The 14,796-nt window shown below is 49.9% G+C and overlaps 1 long non-coding RNA gene across 1 annotated transcript in view; it reads right to left on the bottom strand.

Annotated features, from left to right (window-relative positions):
• Positions 1–3,396: 3,396 nt before the first annotated feature.
• The window catches only part of LOC116572903, a 28,262-nt gene continuing 16,862 nt past the window's right edge, over positions 3,397–14,796 (bottom strand). The window contains exons 5-7 of the long non-coding RNA XR_004278548.1: positions 13,510–13,720; positions 12,915–13,038; positions 3,397–5,407 (exon numbers count right to left, since the gene is read on the bottom strand). This is a non-coding gene — a long non-coding RNA (uncharacterized LOC116572903). The remainder of the gene's footprint in view (positions 5,408–12,914; positions 13,039–13,509; positions 13,721–14,796) is intronic.

Below are 14,796 nucleotides of genomic sequence, written 5' to 3' on the forward strand. Positions count from 1 at the left end.
GGGCCCCTGCTGCTGGCTCACCTTAGGACACGCCACTGAGGCCACGAGGAAGCAACCGTTGTGAGCAATCGTGAAACACTGGGTGCCGGGCCGAACTGAATGCTTTCCTGTGTTTCTGTCTTATTTACGCCGCACAAGAACCTTTGGCATTTACAAATGAGGAAACCTTTGGCATTTACAAATGAGAAAACAACGGAGTTGGCACTGGGTCGAAGGATGGCTCCAGAGCTCACGAGCCTTCCCCAGGGCCAGCTCTCCTCCCCGGGGTGCACAGGCTGCCCCTGAGACCTGGCCTTTCTCTCCGAGCCCAGATACCCAGACCTGCCTCTCTCCTACTCGGCAATGTGATTTCTGCTCCTCTTGCCCTCTTTCTCCTTTCTGAGATGCTCTGTCTTCATGGCTTTCTTGGCTATTCCATGAGCTGAGAAAAGTAAACATCTGGAGGAGAATCTGTCCAGCACCTTCTCATCCCCTAATCACCAAACTGGGCATTTGCACAAGACTTGCCATGTCGGTGACACGGGACCTCTCCCCCCGCCGGCGCTGGTGGCCTAGAGAGGTGTGCTCCTGGATATGAGGCCTGGGGTTGCACCGTTCTCTGGTGGCCACAAGGCCAGAGTCCTGCAATAGGGGTGGAGGAGAGCATCGTCCCGTGCCGGGGATCCGCTGTGCCAGCTCCAGACCGACAACCCTGCCATGCAGGGACAGGCAGGCCCCCTGGGTTTCTGCTATCTGCTGACCGTCCCTGAGGTGAGGCTCCCTCTGCTTCTCACCAGTCCGCTGGCTGGCCTGCTTGCAGCCCGGAGGTGGTGTCTGGGCTCCAGGCGGCAGGATGGACAAAGGGCTTGTCCCAGAGTGTGGGACTGGACCGGTCCCGACCCTGGGTTCATGGTATGCTCTCCTTGCTGGCTCGGCAGCTTCTTTCCAGGGAAGCGTTCCACCTGCTGCTGTGAAACGCTCCCTCCCAGGAGCCGCAGCTCCGTCCCATGGTCATGCCTCAACTGAAGAGAGGCTGCCACCTAGGCTTTGTCCTGGTGGAGTATTCTTCCAGCTGGCGCTCCATCACCAGGAAAAGACAGAACAAGCTCCTAGGACAAGCAAGGCCTCTGCCACCCGGATGCGTGTGAAATGCTCTGATCTGTCATCTGGACGGCCCTGACTTCCAGCAAGGTCAGGCAGGAGGCGTATGCCGACTACTCCTCAACACGGCGGGGACAAAGGCAGTAGACGCCATGAAAGCACTTTGTAAACTGGAAAATACTTTGCAAAAATAGGGAGGGACCTATGCAAAAAGCCCGTCAGTTTTGACTAAGTATTTTCCTATCCGCTAGTCATTGCTGCATATGACTGTTGCATGTGTGCCGGTGGTTTCCTTCTGGACGCCTTCCACGCGCCAAGTCATTCCCACCCATCTGCCCCCCACTCTATGCCCTGGTCACTGGCCTGCAAAAAGTACATCACCCGTCCCCACCCTTTGGCTGTAGTTGGACTCACCCAGTAGGAAGAACAAGTGGGACCTGGGAGGGCAGGAGAGCAGGGCGCAGGGTGCCGGTCACTGGTTGACAACCAGCTCTCTGGGGAACAGTCTGATTTGTTGGGGTGTTTATCAATTTCCATGGTATAAATACTTCTACTGTGATTTTTAACCTAACACCAGGACACCCCATGGGTCAAAGGATTGATCTCAGGCTCCCTCCCTTCCAGGCCACACTTAGGAAGAAGCTGTGTTGTTGGATGGACACCTACCACTCCGGTCAGTCTGGCGGCCCCTCTCCCATAGCCCCCGCTCTTGCTGTCAGCAGCGACCTCTCCCCACCCCTTTAGCCTTGGAGCAGGCAAGGCTCTTGGCTCTCATGGGTCCTTGTCATCCCCTGAAACCTGCCCACGTCTCTAGAAGGAGATCCTTCATGAGACTGTGTTCTGTCTTGCAGTGGACCATCTGGTTCCTGCAGGGACACAGACAGGGGCCCACGCAGGCATGAGCCGTAACCTCCACCTACAGAGGAGGAGACGGAGTCTCAGACAAGTGGAGGGACTCCCTGCAGTCACACAGCTAATACGTGGCAGAGCCCGAACTAGACCCCAAATGTCCTGAGGCCAAGTTCAACGCCAGCATGTGCTCTTTCGGCTGCTTGTCCATGACTCCGCCAAATTATTACGCAGTGACTCCGAGGAGGATCACTTTAACTCCCTTTCTTTAATTGGCATAAAACAAGGCCCATCGAAATTCCTACCTCTTGGCCAAATGCCTCTCTCCGGTGACCTCTGGAGGTCAAGGCCAAAGGGCTGAAGTCATGGGCTGCTGGTGGCCCTGGGCAGCAGAAGCGAAGCAGGCAGCACTGCACGCGTGATGGGGAAGGGGGGACACTCGCGCGGAATGTGCTGAAAGGAAAGCAAGAAGGATGGGAGAAGCCAGACTTGGAGTTCAAACGTTAGAACCAGCGCCATTTCCAACACGGCGTTCCACGGGCACTCCCTGTCTCCACCAACGGAGCAGAAAATGTTTTAGAACGGGAATCTCATTTCTAAATACACTTTGCATCTCCTCTGTCTTCAGTCATCCGCTCTGTCAAACAAGGACTATGATTGCCAGTTAAGGTGTGTTTCCATTTTTTCCCTTTGAATGATTGCTCAAAATTCTAACAAATTTGTCCAAGGAAGTCAAAACTGAATAAAGAACACCCTGACAGGAAAAATAAAATCCCACTTCTCTTCAGCTAGGATTTCTCAGTCAGAGATTGGGGCAGGGCTGCTGCTTGGTGGTGCTATTATTATCTGTAGAGTTTGGAGTTACTGGCCTGAGCTTTGTGACCCTCTGCAGTTCGCACACAGGTCCCAGAGCGCGCAGGCACCCGAGTCACTGGGGCCAAGGTCAGCAGCGATCCACACACCCTCCTGTCCTGAGCTCTGCCTGTGCTGGGCCCCTGCCCGGAACACAGGGGCCAAGAGCATGCTAGACACCCTCTGCACAGACACTAGTGAACGTGCGACGGTATTTATTCCGTCAGTCAACAAAGATTTACCGGACATCCACTGTATGCCAGTCCTGTTTCCGAATAGCACCAAGGCAACCACCGACATACAGGAAATGGCAAATTTATCCGTTTGTCTAAGGATCAGTACCCCCCAATTATTGGTGAACTGAGAACTATTTTCAGCAAACTATCTACATTTGCAACAAATTGTTTTGCTCAATTTTTATTAAAGATTTTATTTATTTGACAGAGATCACAAGTAGGCAGAGAGGCAGGCGGGGGGGCGGTGGGTGGGGGGAAGACTCCCTGCTGAGCAGAGAGCCTGATGCGGGGCCCCATCCCAGGACCCTGAGATCATGACCTGAGCCCAAGGCAGAGGCTTAACCCACTGAGCCACCCAGGAGCCCCTGCTCAAGTTTTTTTGACTTAACTGTTGTTGTGTACTTTGACTTTTAGATTTTGCATATCTGAAGTGTTAAGGAGTTTGGGGAAGGTAGATGAGTCTCTCTTGCGTGCATTTCCAGTGCAATAGGCCATTCCTTGTTAAATTAATGACGGGAGAGAAATCTTTTGAGGGAGAGAAAGGGGTGGGACTAGGGGCGCTCTGCAGACATGCTCTCACGCGTGTGTGCATTCACGTCCACCTGGGACGCCCCCACAAACGCTCAGACCTGCCCATAGGGGCATCCTTCCGGTGTCACTCTGCTAGATGAATGTTTATTCTTCGCGTCGACATCCACAAACCCTGCGCAACTTCACTTCCGTCTGCGTGTAAAATGTTGCACACTGAGAAATTCTCAGGCATCTGCCAGACATTACAAAACATATTTTCATTTCATCCCATGAAGGTAAACTATCTGGGTTCTTTCTGCAGATAGCAACCAGATCAAGGTGACTTGACTACACTTTTTATTACGATTCATGATTTGTATGGTACTGATGGAAATTTTAATGGACGCACAACACGTTTGCACACCGTCTGGAAAAGCACTCTTGCATCTGTAATGGAAGCACATTTTGGGTTGCAACCCTATGCTGCAGTCTCTCTGGAAAATTAACTGCTTCTCTCTCCCTTCTGCTCAAGAAAACAATTCAGTGGATCCAGACGGCTAAGACTCTCTGAAAGACAAAAAGGAGAACTTCACCAACTGGGAAGTTTATGGAATTGAAAGGCAGATGCGAACTCACTGTAACGTTTACAAAAACCCTTGACTCTGCCAGCGGGCCTGATACCCCAAATTCAAGTTACAGGGGACATTGTCATTGTAAAGACCGAACCATTTTATTATCTTGCCGAGACATGAATTGCCATAAACCTTTCAAATGGTTTCCAGAGAAGCTTTTGGGTAATGGATACTTTGGAGACTTGGTCACTCAGAGAAGGGCCACCATCTGGCAATTGTGCTGGAGACGGTGACGGACGCAGTAAAGTCCGCCTCTGTCCTCATGCAGCCGACCCTCCTCTCGACAGAGACATTGCCACACAAACAATCGGTTGTGACTTAGAGAGGCACGGGGGGCCCCTGAACTGTGTAACAGAGAGACCTGAATGAATGTGAAAGGCTCCTGGGGCTGTGAGGAAGACGTGGAGAGAGAAACAAGGGCAACGGGCCAGGGAAGAGGGCGTGAGGGACAGGCAGACAGACATCCTGGTGCCCTGGTGGTGGGTGCAGCTTGGCTTGCTCTGGAAAAGGAAGGGAAGCCAGTGTGGCCTCGATGCCGTGGGACAACACCGGTTGGAGCAGAGGCAGAGGCAGACCACTCGGGGCGTCCGGGCAGTCCAGAGCGGCGCACAGGCACCTGCCCTCCATGACCTTGACCGGACAGCCAACGTCTCCAGGAGGCAGAGATCCACGGAATAGGCAGCAATAGCCTAAAAAGCCTCTTGAGGACTTTGGCTTTTTTAAGAAGAGCACCTTAGAAATGAGACGTGCCCGAAATGCCCCGGATGTGTGGCGCTTACTCTTCCTCCAAATGCTGAAAGAGACGAGCGGAAACCTGCAGTTCGGAGCCCGTCTCTCCCCTCGTTGGGACCGTAATGTCTGTTTCCACGTGTGCGTCTGCGGGTTTGCAGAGGTGGACGCCGAGACAAGGCGCTTCGCTTTCGCCCCCTGGAAAGGCAGCTGCTCCCGTGCCCTCGCACTTCGCATGGGAGAGCCCTCCGGAAACACGGCTTAAGAGACAGCAGTAATTACAAGCGTGGTTCAAAACGGAGAGCACTAAAATGGAAAATGCCAGCCTCCAGAATCGTGGAGCGAAACGGCAAAATAAATATCTATTTTTCAGCTGAAGAGAAAATGAGCAGTGTCTCGGAACGCGACGGAAAGTTCCTCTTGGCCCCAGCCGGCGCGGGAAGCAGCGGAGGCAGGGTCCCTACACGAAGAAGAGATCTGTGGGCCTTTTCAAAATCCCCTTTATCCTCTTCTTCTGTACTATAAAACAGAATGGAGATTTCATCAACTTGGCAGGAAATTGCGAGCTAATAAAAGAGCCTTGTTACAGAGATAATAAGAAGAGAGAAGTCATAAAAGACAGACTTGAGCTCGGTTCTGGCCTTAGGCCCTCCTTTCTCGGCTCGGCGGGGACCCGAGGTTCATCAACTCAGTTAATGGTGTGGATGGCCACCAATCTGTCCTTCCTTGCTCCTCCTGCTCTTTCTTCACATTCTGGGACATTTCCGCCCCTAGGGGTTGCCTTGCAAAGGCCAACAGGAAATCCATACAGCAGGAAGCCTTACCGTGTCGCCTCCCGCACACGTGTCACCTGTTCATTCGCTCAGTAAATGACACCCTGATGGAGGAACCGGACAGGATTCGGCATTAAAGCCATCGTCAATAAACCCCTTCACCTGAGGCAGGACAGCTTATTCCTCGTATCCTTCTGCTCCCTCTCTGGCTTCCAACCTATCTTGTCACCAAAACACCAGTCATCTCTTTTTCCCCTACTCCTCTCCAGGCCCCGGGCCTCACGTTGGAGTTGATGAGAAATGCAGGTTCTCAGGTCCCTGCCCAGACTACTGAATCAGAATATGCACTTTCACAAGACTCCTAGGTGATTCGTGTGCACGTAAAAATTTGACACGTGCCACCGTAGAGAGTCGGACGCACGTGAGACCCATCTGAGCCATGGGTTCGGAAAGCCCTGCGGGCACATTTGATCTCACACCTGCGGATAAACACTACAGCCTAATCCCTGGACAATGACCACTGTCCTGCGAGATTTTGAAAGATTCAGAAGCCAAACGGGAGGCTTAAAGAGCTTACATTTACCCAGGTTTTTCTTTGGGTGCCCCAACCCTTTCTAGACGGTGCCATACAGACCTACAGAGTGCTTGACGTGGAAGGAGGCAGGTGAATGATGTTCTTTCCCGGAGGACCCTCAGACACATGCTGTTTCTTTGCACAGTTACATAAACATACTGCACTGTGGTTGTCTTAATGTTTAATTTAGATTGCTGCCCCATTGATTCAACTGTGGCTCGGGCAAATGAGAGTGAACCAGATTCATGGCTCCGCCGTGCCACGGTCCAGTCGTCCTGCCTCTAAGAGAATGACCACATCAGGGCCGTGCGCCTAATTAAGCACTTAGTCAATAACCCACTCCCTCTGGACTGAGCCATTTGCTTTATCCATTGCGGGAACGAGATCAAGCTGGGCAGTGAGTGTGGGTAATTCATGCAGGAAGAACTCATTTTAGGTGAGGGCGGATTGATTGGAATTGGCTGTTTCAGAGTCCGAGTTGGAGAGAAAGCGCCTTCCCTCCTCGGGCGCTTCCAGCAACTTCACAAAGACGAGGTGAGGCTTGAAAGTCCAGCCTGCCAGGGGTACACGGTACACCCCCGAAGGGCCAGCCGGACCTGGCCATGGTGGCCCCAGAGAGCTGGGACCCCAGAGAGCTAGGGACAGACGCCCCAGATTGCTGGGGACAGACGCCATCATTGGTATGCACACAGCTGGCTGCTGTGGGACATCTGGAGCCGTTCTGTGTGCGATAAGAACTCTGCATTTTATCTGCGCTCTCGAGACAGCTTATTGACTGCACTGTCTTACTGTATGGCACATAATAACATTGTTAGGGGAAATGTCAGCGAAGGCACTGAAGGGTGGAAAACACGAAATCAAATTTCTCCTATGACAATGGCTTGAATATTTGTTGGGTTTTCGCTTCCACCAAATGAGGCTGCGGGTTCTTTTCAGGCTGATTCAATCGGCCCCTGACCAGTGTTCGTCCGGCCAGCCTACCCAGCAGTCAGCACATTTTAACAAGCCATCCGCTCATCCTCCTCTCAGAGAGGGGTCTGGAACAGGCGGACGCTGTCCTAGTCTCTTCACAGAGAAATCATTTTCATAACATCCTGAGCGTCCCAAGCCTTCATGGTGTATTCTTTCATGAGCCATCTGCTGGGGTGGATGCATCCCTAAGACATCTTCTTTCGCTGGCATAATTAAAAGAGATTCTCCTCTTTCGAACGTTGTGTTACATTTACATTCAAAGTTATTTTGCTCTTTCTTTGCCCTTGCCCTCAAGGAATTGTGGGAATTCAAGTTAATAGGCTTTTAATGGCTCTGTGATAACTGTGATTATAAACTGTGAATCAGATCGGGAGAGCATTGGAGTTCAGCAGCATCTCGTGCAAAGACACCACCGTTCCTTTTGATCCTTGGTTGAAATTTGGTTTTTACTGTTCAGATGCCACCAGCCCCTAAGGGGAAAAAAAAATTATCTTTACGGATATCTCATTTGTTTCACAATTGCTTTGATAACAATTTTAAAGCCTTTCCACGTCTTCCTTTTGATATATTAGCAGCATTTAGAAACATATCCTGTTGCTAAAAATTAAGTCTACAATTGCATTTCCTGCTTCCTTTTTGAGGGGAAGATGCTGAATTTATTTAAAACACATGCAACATGTTGGACACACACATACACACACGCTCCACACACACACACGCACGCACACTGTCTTCAACTTTTCACTGCCAAATATTTAGAAATAAATTTTTACTGTGTTCTCTGAACATATAATTACTGCTTTGAGGCTAGTTAATGAAAATATACTTTTCTTTGAAACATATTGGCTCTACTAAATGAGCCTTTCCTTGTGAGTCTACAGATGAATTGATTGTGAGCCTCCTTGAAAAAAAAAAGAAAAGGCATTCTGATCATTGTTGCCAGATGTCTCTAGCAAGCCTGCCAAGCTGGGGCTAGAAACACAGCCTCAAAATAGTAGGCATGGGATTGTCCCATCAGCCAATTAGGGCCCTGAGAGCAAATTAGCTCTCGCTTCCCATTGGCCAGAACATCTGTGACCTGCACATGGACAGCCCAGGGAGGTTCTAGTGAGCATCCCCCACTCTGGCCAGTCGCTGCTGGCATCTGTAAAAGGCCACAAATGGCAGTCAGTCCATGGATTTTAGAAACTGCCCTGTTGAACACCTCAGGGCAACAGGGCGCAGTGTTCAACAGGGCAGTTTACTTCCTAGGAAAATAGCCATGGCCATCCCTGGAGACCAGAGCATTTTCTAGGCAAAGTAATACCCGCGGTCTCAATAATTGCACGGGGCAAAGCCCTCACTGAAATTATTCTCTAGAGACAAGGTCTCAGTCTCAGAGAAGTGGGGGCCCTTACCTACAGGGCCCCCGCCTTGGGGGAGAAGTTAACTAGATTTGTTCAGTGGGAAATCTGTAAGAGTGAAAACTCCGTAACCCAGCAGCAGACAGCACAGCGCTGCCTTCTTGAATAACCATCATCTCAAACTGGAAATTGCAGTCACCCTCAATTTTAAAAGACACATTTCAGCAAGAAGCCATGGGAGACATGGAACCCTAAAGACCAGCTCATCTGTAAGGAACAAAGCAAACCTGTGGGATTCTCATCCACAAAGGTCAGCTCTTGGCAGCATATGCCCCACTGGGCAGCCAGGAGCTCTTTAGACGCCATTGCAGGACTGGCATCAGGACCAGAATTAAGAAACTACTATTGGCAGCAAAGACTAATTTGGTAGCAACAGCTCCCTCAAAAATATTCGTATCTTATGATCCAGCAATTTTTCTTCTGAGAATTTACCCCAAGAAACGACCCATATATTTGCATGAAGATTTATCCCTAAGCGAGCTCATGATACTATGTGTTTGAGAAAAAAAATTGAAATATAAAGTTGAACCCAATGCAGTCATGAAAACCACAGAATGACACAGAAAGGTTTACATCACATTGTTCATTTAAAAAGAGCACCTGGGTGGTTCAGTTGGTCAAGCGTCTGCCTTTGGCTCAGGTCATGATCTCTAGGCCTTGGGATCCAGACCCAGTGGGGCTCCCTGCTCAGTGGGGAATCTTCTTGTCCTCCCTCTGCTTGTCCTACCCACCCCCATGCTCTTGCTTTCTCGCTCTCTCAAATAAATAAATAAAATTTTTTTTTTAAAAAGGTAAATACATATATAGAATGATCCTCTTTTGCAAAAATATGTATGCATATTTATAGAAAAATGGAAGGTTACACAAAAAGTTTGAGAATTACTTGAGTTTCTTTTTTCTCTTCACTGGGCTTTGCCAAATGAACATGTATTGCTATCGTGGTTAGAAACGAAATGAGATTTTTTTCAAAGAGCGCATAGGAAAGCAAGTAACATAGGACTGATGTAACAGTTCAAGAGCTAGACAAGGAGAGGGTGTAAAAACTAAACTACAAAAAAACAGTGATGATCTAGGAAGAACAAAGAAGGCCAGACTGGTTTTGGTCAAATCATGAATTTGCACGTGTTCTAGAAAAAGTGTTTCACAGGCAATGCTCCACGTGGCATTAGGTACCGAAGGTGATCGGTGTTCCCTACTCTGGAAGGCTCACCACCTGTCTGAGGAATGCGTCCACATGTCCACGGGAGCACTCGCCTTCCGCCCTCATGGTGGGCAGAGAAGTTCCCCGATCAGTCTCTGTGGAATGTACTTTAATAAGCCCTCGCATTACGGAAAATGATATCAAATAAAGCTTAAAGTCTGCCGAAGCGTGACACTTGGCCTTAACCCAGACTTTTGAGAGTGAGACCTTGAAGTCCAACAATGAGGAATAACAAAGTTTCGAGTTCCAGCAGCATCCCTGCTGAGATCTTCAAGCAGGAAGGCTAGGACCTGCTCGAATGTCTTCCTGGGTTCCTCTGAATACAACCGTGAAACTTTCAAAGCTTCCGCTCTCAGGAATCAGACCCCCAAAAGCTAGATTTTTCTCAATTTAAGATATGTATCTCTCCATTATGGAAAAGCTTTTAGCATGACTTCTTCAATATCCAGTGTGCATTTTTACAGTAAATAGACCATCTGACAAATTCTTCCGCAAACGGGTTAAAGAAGGCTCCAAGGACACTGGCCAAGTGGTCAAGCCAGGGTTCAGTCCGAGGGAACAGAGGTTCATTTAAAGGGGTATTTATGGGAGACTTGGAGGCAGGAGGATCTGGGGGATAACAGACATTTGGCGGCTTGCCTCTCTGGCATCCATCATCACCTTTCTTTCGGCAATAACTCCAATTTCTGCTCCTCACGACCATCAGTCCACCTGGATGGGGCAGGGTGGGGTCTGCCCGTCACTCCAGTTCTAGCCAGTCAGAGCACCGCCTTCCCCTGGTGCAACGGTTTGGCTCTGGGTGGGCACAGGAGGAAATCAGTCCAATCGAAGCAAAGTAAATTCCATTCTCAAGCAGAGAAAGAATCTCAGTCGTTCCCGACAAATTCGAACCCGAAAGCATGCAGGCTGGCATCCCTGCCCCCACTTTCCCACCTCGGACCTCAAGAAGGAGGCCAACTCACAGGGCAGACCTGCCTGGGGGCGCTGAGGGAATTCTGACCCTCCCTACACAGGCTGACCTGCACCGGAAGCCAGCGTGCCTCTGCCCTAGCCAGTGCATGAGCCAGGAAGGTTGCCCTCTGTCCGTGAAAAGGGAGGAAGGGTTGAGGGAGAAGCAGAGAAAGGAGGCTTGACCTCACAGGCAGAGGGGAGGGGAGGACCCATGGGAAAGGAAGGTGGTGGGAAACAAATCTCAGAATCCACTTCCTCCAGGATTGGGGGGCCCTTCCTGGGGCCTGGCAAACACCTTCAAAGCCCAGGAGTCTGCTGCCCAGATGGGGGCCGTTCCATATGCCTCCCTGTCATCCATGTTCCTGGCCCATCCCCTGCTGTCCACTGCTGCCGAGGACGCCTCACACGCCTGTCACCTTATCTTCTGCAGAGTGGATCTCTTGGTATGGATTCTCCCCAAGAAGGATACTGTAGAAGGCTGAGCCCTGACAGAGGAGAGGTGGGAAGGAGGAATTCCCATTGCCTGGTCTCCACGATCACTCTATGTACTTGACTCTGATCCCAGCCCCCACACACTCTCGACTCAAACTCTCCCCAAAGCACCAACTGCCTCTCCCTGATTTGGCAGATTTCGGGACCTCCTTGACAGCCCCACTGTTCAACCTGCAATTTCTGCTTTCCCTGCCGTTGGCACAGTTGGCCCCAGATGCAAACCCCAAGGACTGAATGACCGCTTCTTGCTCTAAGTGTAGCCTCCTTCTTGTTAACAAAACTTGCTCATTTGTGACCCATAGGCTCTGTGTTCTGGGCTATGACAAGCAGGGAAAGGAAGCTATCACGAAAACTTGAAAGGAGCAAATGGCAAAAGGGCTACTCATTCAATTTCATTGAACAGAGTTGATCAATTCCATATTTATTTCCCTATTGGCCACCATATCAATAGCATTAATGGAAAGTTACATATTTTTCTGTTAAAAATAGGCATTCTTGGGGTGCCTGGCTGTCTGAGTCTGCAGAACATGCAATTCTTGATCTCAGGGTTGTGAGTTCAAGCCCTGGGTTTGGTGTAGAGATTACCTAAATAAATAATTTTTTTTTAAGGCCTTCTCCTCTGCATCTTTGTTGACCATGTTTTCTGGATTTTAGTGCAGTTGGACTCCTCGGTCTGTAAAATGCCCAACCTCTGTTGTAACCCAGTCCAGGGCAGTAAAGCAGAACTTTAAATGGTGCGTCCAGAATCATTTATTTTCTGTTCTCTAAGTCATCCTGGAAAGCAAAAGCACCTAAATGCTAACGCCCCAGTATTTCTCTATATTTCTCAAGATTCTCAGTATTTCTCTGAACTGCAGGAAAAAAATCCCAACACTTACAAATGTATAGGCAGCGACAAGAACCCTGGGAAAAAGGCCTCAGGACGGCCACTGGCAGCAGCATCAGCCCGTGCTAAGAATGCAGCTCAGGAGTGGGAGGCTGGCTTGCACCCCAACACTGCCACTTCCTAGGTGTGTGATCTCAGGCAACTTCCTTCACCCCTTTGTGCTTCACTTTTCTTATCTGCAAAATGGAGATCATTTTTTAAGCACCTGTATCTTTAGGGGGCACCTAGGTGGCTCAGTAGGTTAAGAGTCCAACTCTTGGTTTTGTATCAAGTCCCAATCCCAGAATCCTGGGATGGAGCCCCAAGTCTGTTTGTCCCTCACACTCTCCTTCTGCCCCTTCCCCTGAGCGCTCTCTCTCTCTCTCTCTCTCTCTCTCTCTCAAGTAAATAAAGTACCAACATGTTTGGGCTATTGTATTAAAGCCATTGCTAACAGGTGAAAAGCCTAGAAAAGTTCCTGACCCATGATTAGGTGTGAATAAATGCGAGCTCTTTTTACTATATTTTACTGATTCCTCAACATGCACAGATTTTGTCAAGAAGTGGGGATCTAGCGAGTCGTCGCTGAGACTGGAAGGAGGAAGGAGCCTAGAAAGCCCGAGATGGGCAAGACCCGAATGGGGGACTCGCTCTGAGTCTCTGGAAGGCTGGCCGCAGAGCCAGAGTTTTCAGAGGTGAAGAAGGCTGTGGCAGAGGCAGATGCTTTCCACACCAATCTGGGGTGCCCCCCCACAAACGATGTCCTCATTCCCAAGGATTCTCACAGGCCCTGACCTTGGATTCTGTTTCTTCCTCTGCTCTCTTCTCTGACCCCAGGTCTCCCGCAGCTGTGTTGACATCCGTCCTTTCTTTGGCTTGAGGATGGTGGCCTGTAGGTGGGGCGGGGTCAGGAGGCAACCTGGGCAAGAGAGGACCCCAAGCACCAAATGGGAAGTCTGGAAGCTCAAAGGCAAATATGGATTCTGTACAGCTTTGCTAACAGAAACCCTTTCTTCAGTCTGAATTCAGGTCTTCCCCCAAAAATCACCAGCAATGACAGGCTCTTCAATGTGAGTTCTAGCCACAGGTTAAAGATTGGGCTTTACTGAACCAGAGTAAGGGAAAGAATGACAGTCAAACATCTTTTTCTGCACACAGACTGTAATCAGCTCCCCACAAGGTCATCGTGGAACACCAAGGACAATCCAGACCCCTCCTGGCTCTCCTCAGTAATGGACAGAAGCAATGGTGCAAATAATCTGGCCAAATGGTGGGTAATCCAAAAGTCATTTGCATTTGGCCTTGGGAGAAGTCTCCATGCTCATTCTGAGTGTGGATGTATGCAATCCTCCCTGTCAGCTCTGGGGTGTGCAGTGGGGTCTGGACATACCTATCTTGAGATCAGGCTATGTGCAGTGGAAGGCGTCTCCAACCAGTGTGGCACAGGCTGTGGTCACTGCAGAGCTCAGAGGACACTGCCCATTTGGAATGGATGTGTGCAGGGGCTCTCCGTGTGCCTCTGGCCCATCATCCCTGCTTCTCAGCTCTGCCAGGCTGCCCCTGCCGATGGTATCCCGTAGGCTCCTTTGCTGTTTGGCTTCCTGGCAGGTTGAGTGACAGGAAATGGGAGCAAGGAGAGGAAAGGAAGCCCGGGCATCCCTTCCTGCATCCTTCCTGCTCTGGCACTCCTTCTCCAGGGATCTCTAGGTTCTGCCATCTCCACCTTGGTTCCAGTGTTCCGGGAACACTGGGCTCCAGGAACACCATTCCCTCCTTATCCTTTCGGTCTCTGGGTGGTGACAGAGTTTCACCATCCCATATGGGACCTCACCTGCCCATACCTCCACGAGTGGTGCCTTCATTAAAGTATTTTCATTAAACCATCTGGGGCGAGCTGTTTCCCACTGAATCTTGATGGATACAAGATGGTAGCAGAAGGGAATGAAGTTGGGGCGGGGGCTGGGGACCTGGGAGAGTTCATCAGAGAGGCAGCTAAATGCTCACTCAGAGCACAGCCCCTCACTTGATCTCACTGAAGGCCAACACCCCACCCCTCCTTTGTACTTAGAAGCCACTTGACTCTGCTGGGCCCACCCCCCACTTCAGACAGGGTATCATGTACAACACAGATGAATCTCCATCCAGTGTTGGAGGCCATTTTTCTCTCCCTTGTTGTCATCCGGGATGATGCAGTCCTCCAGGGATGACTGACTTCCTTTGGAAATGGATATATCAAATTATCAAAGGAGCCACTCATCCAACATTCTTGACTTTTCCTCCTCCCGAGCCCCTTCTCCAATCCTGTCCTCTCAAAACCGGGTTTGGGATTTTATAAGAAGGACCTTTTGTCAATCGCTGGTTCCATGATCTTAACCCAGACTATTTTCTAGAAACATGACCCAAATTCATCCTCCTTAGTCTGTTTAGCTTTCTGACTGTTAGTTGGTCAAAGCCATGGCTGTTGTGAGTTTGCCACAGTAACAGTCTATTTGATCATTATTCTGTTGATGGACAATTCAGTTGTTTCTGACAGTTTTTTTTTAAGATTTTATTTATTTATTTGACAGAGAGTGTGCACTTGCGCATGAGTGCGTGTAAGCACACAAGCAGGGGGAATGGCAGGCAGAGAGAGGGGGAGAATCAGGCTCTCCACTGAGCAGACAGCCCAACATGGGTT

This window comes from Mustela erminea, chromosome 14 (genome assembly GCF_009829155.1).
Source record: "Mustela erminea isolate mMusErm1 chromosome 14, mMusErm1.Pri, whole genome shotgun sequence".
Lineage (NCBI taxonomy): Eukaryota > Metazoa > Chordata > Mammalia > Carnivora > Mustelidae > Mustela > Mustela erminea.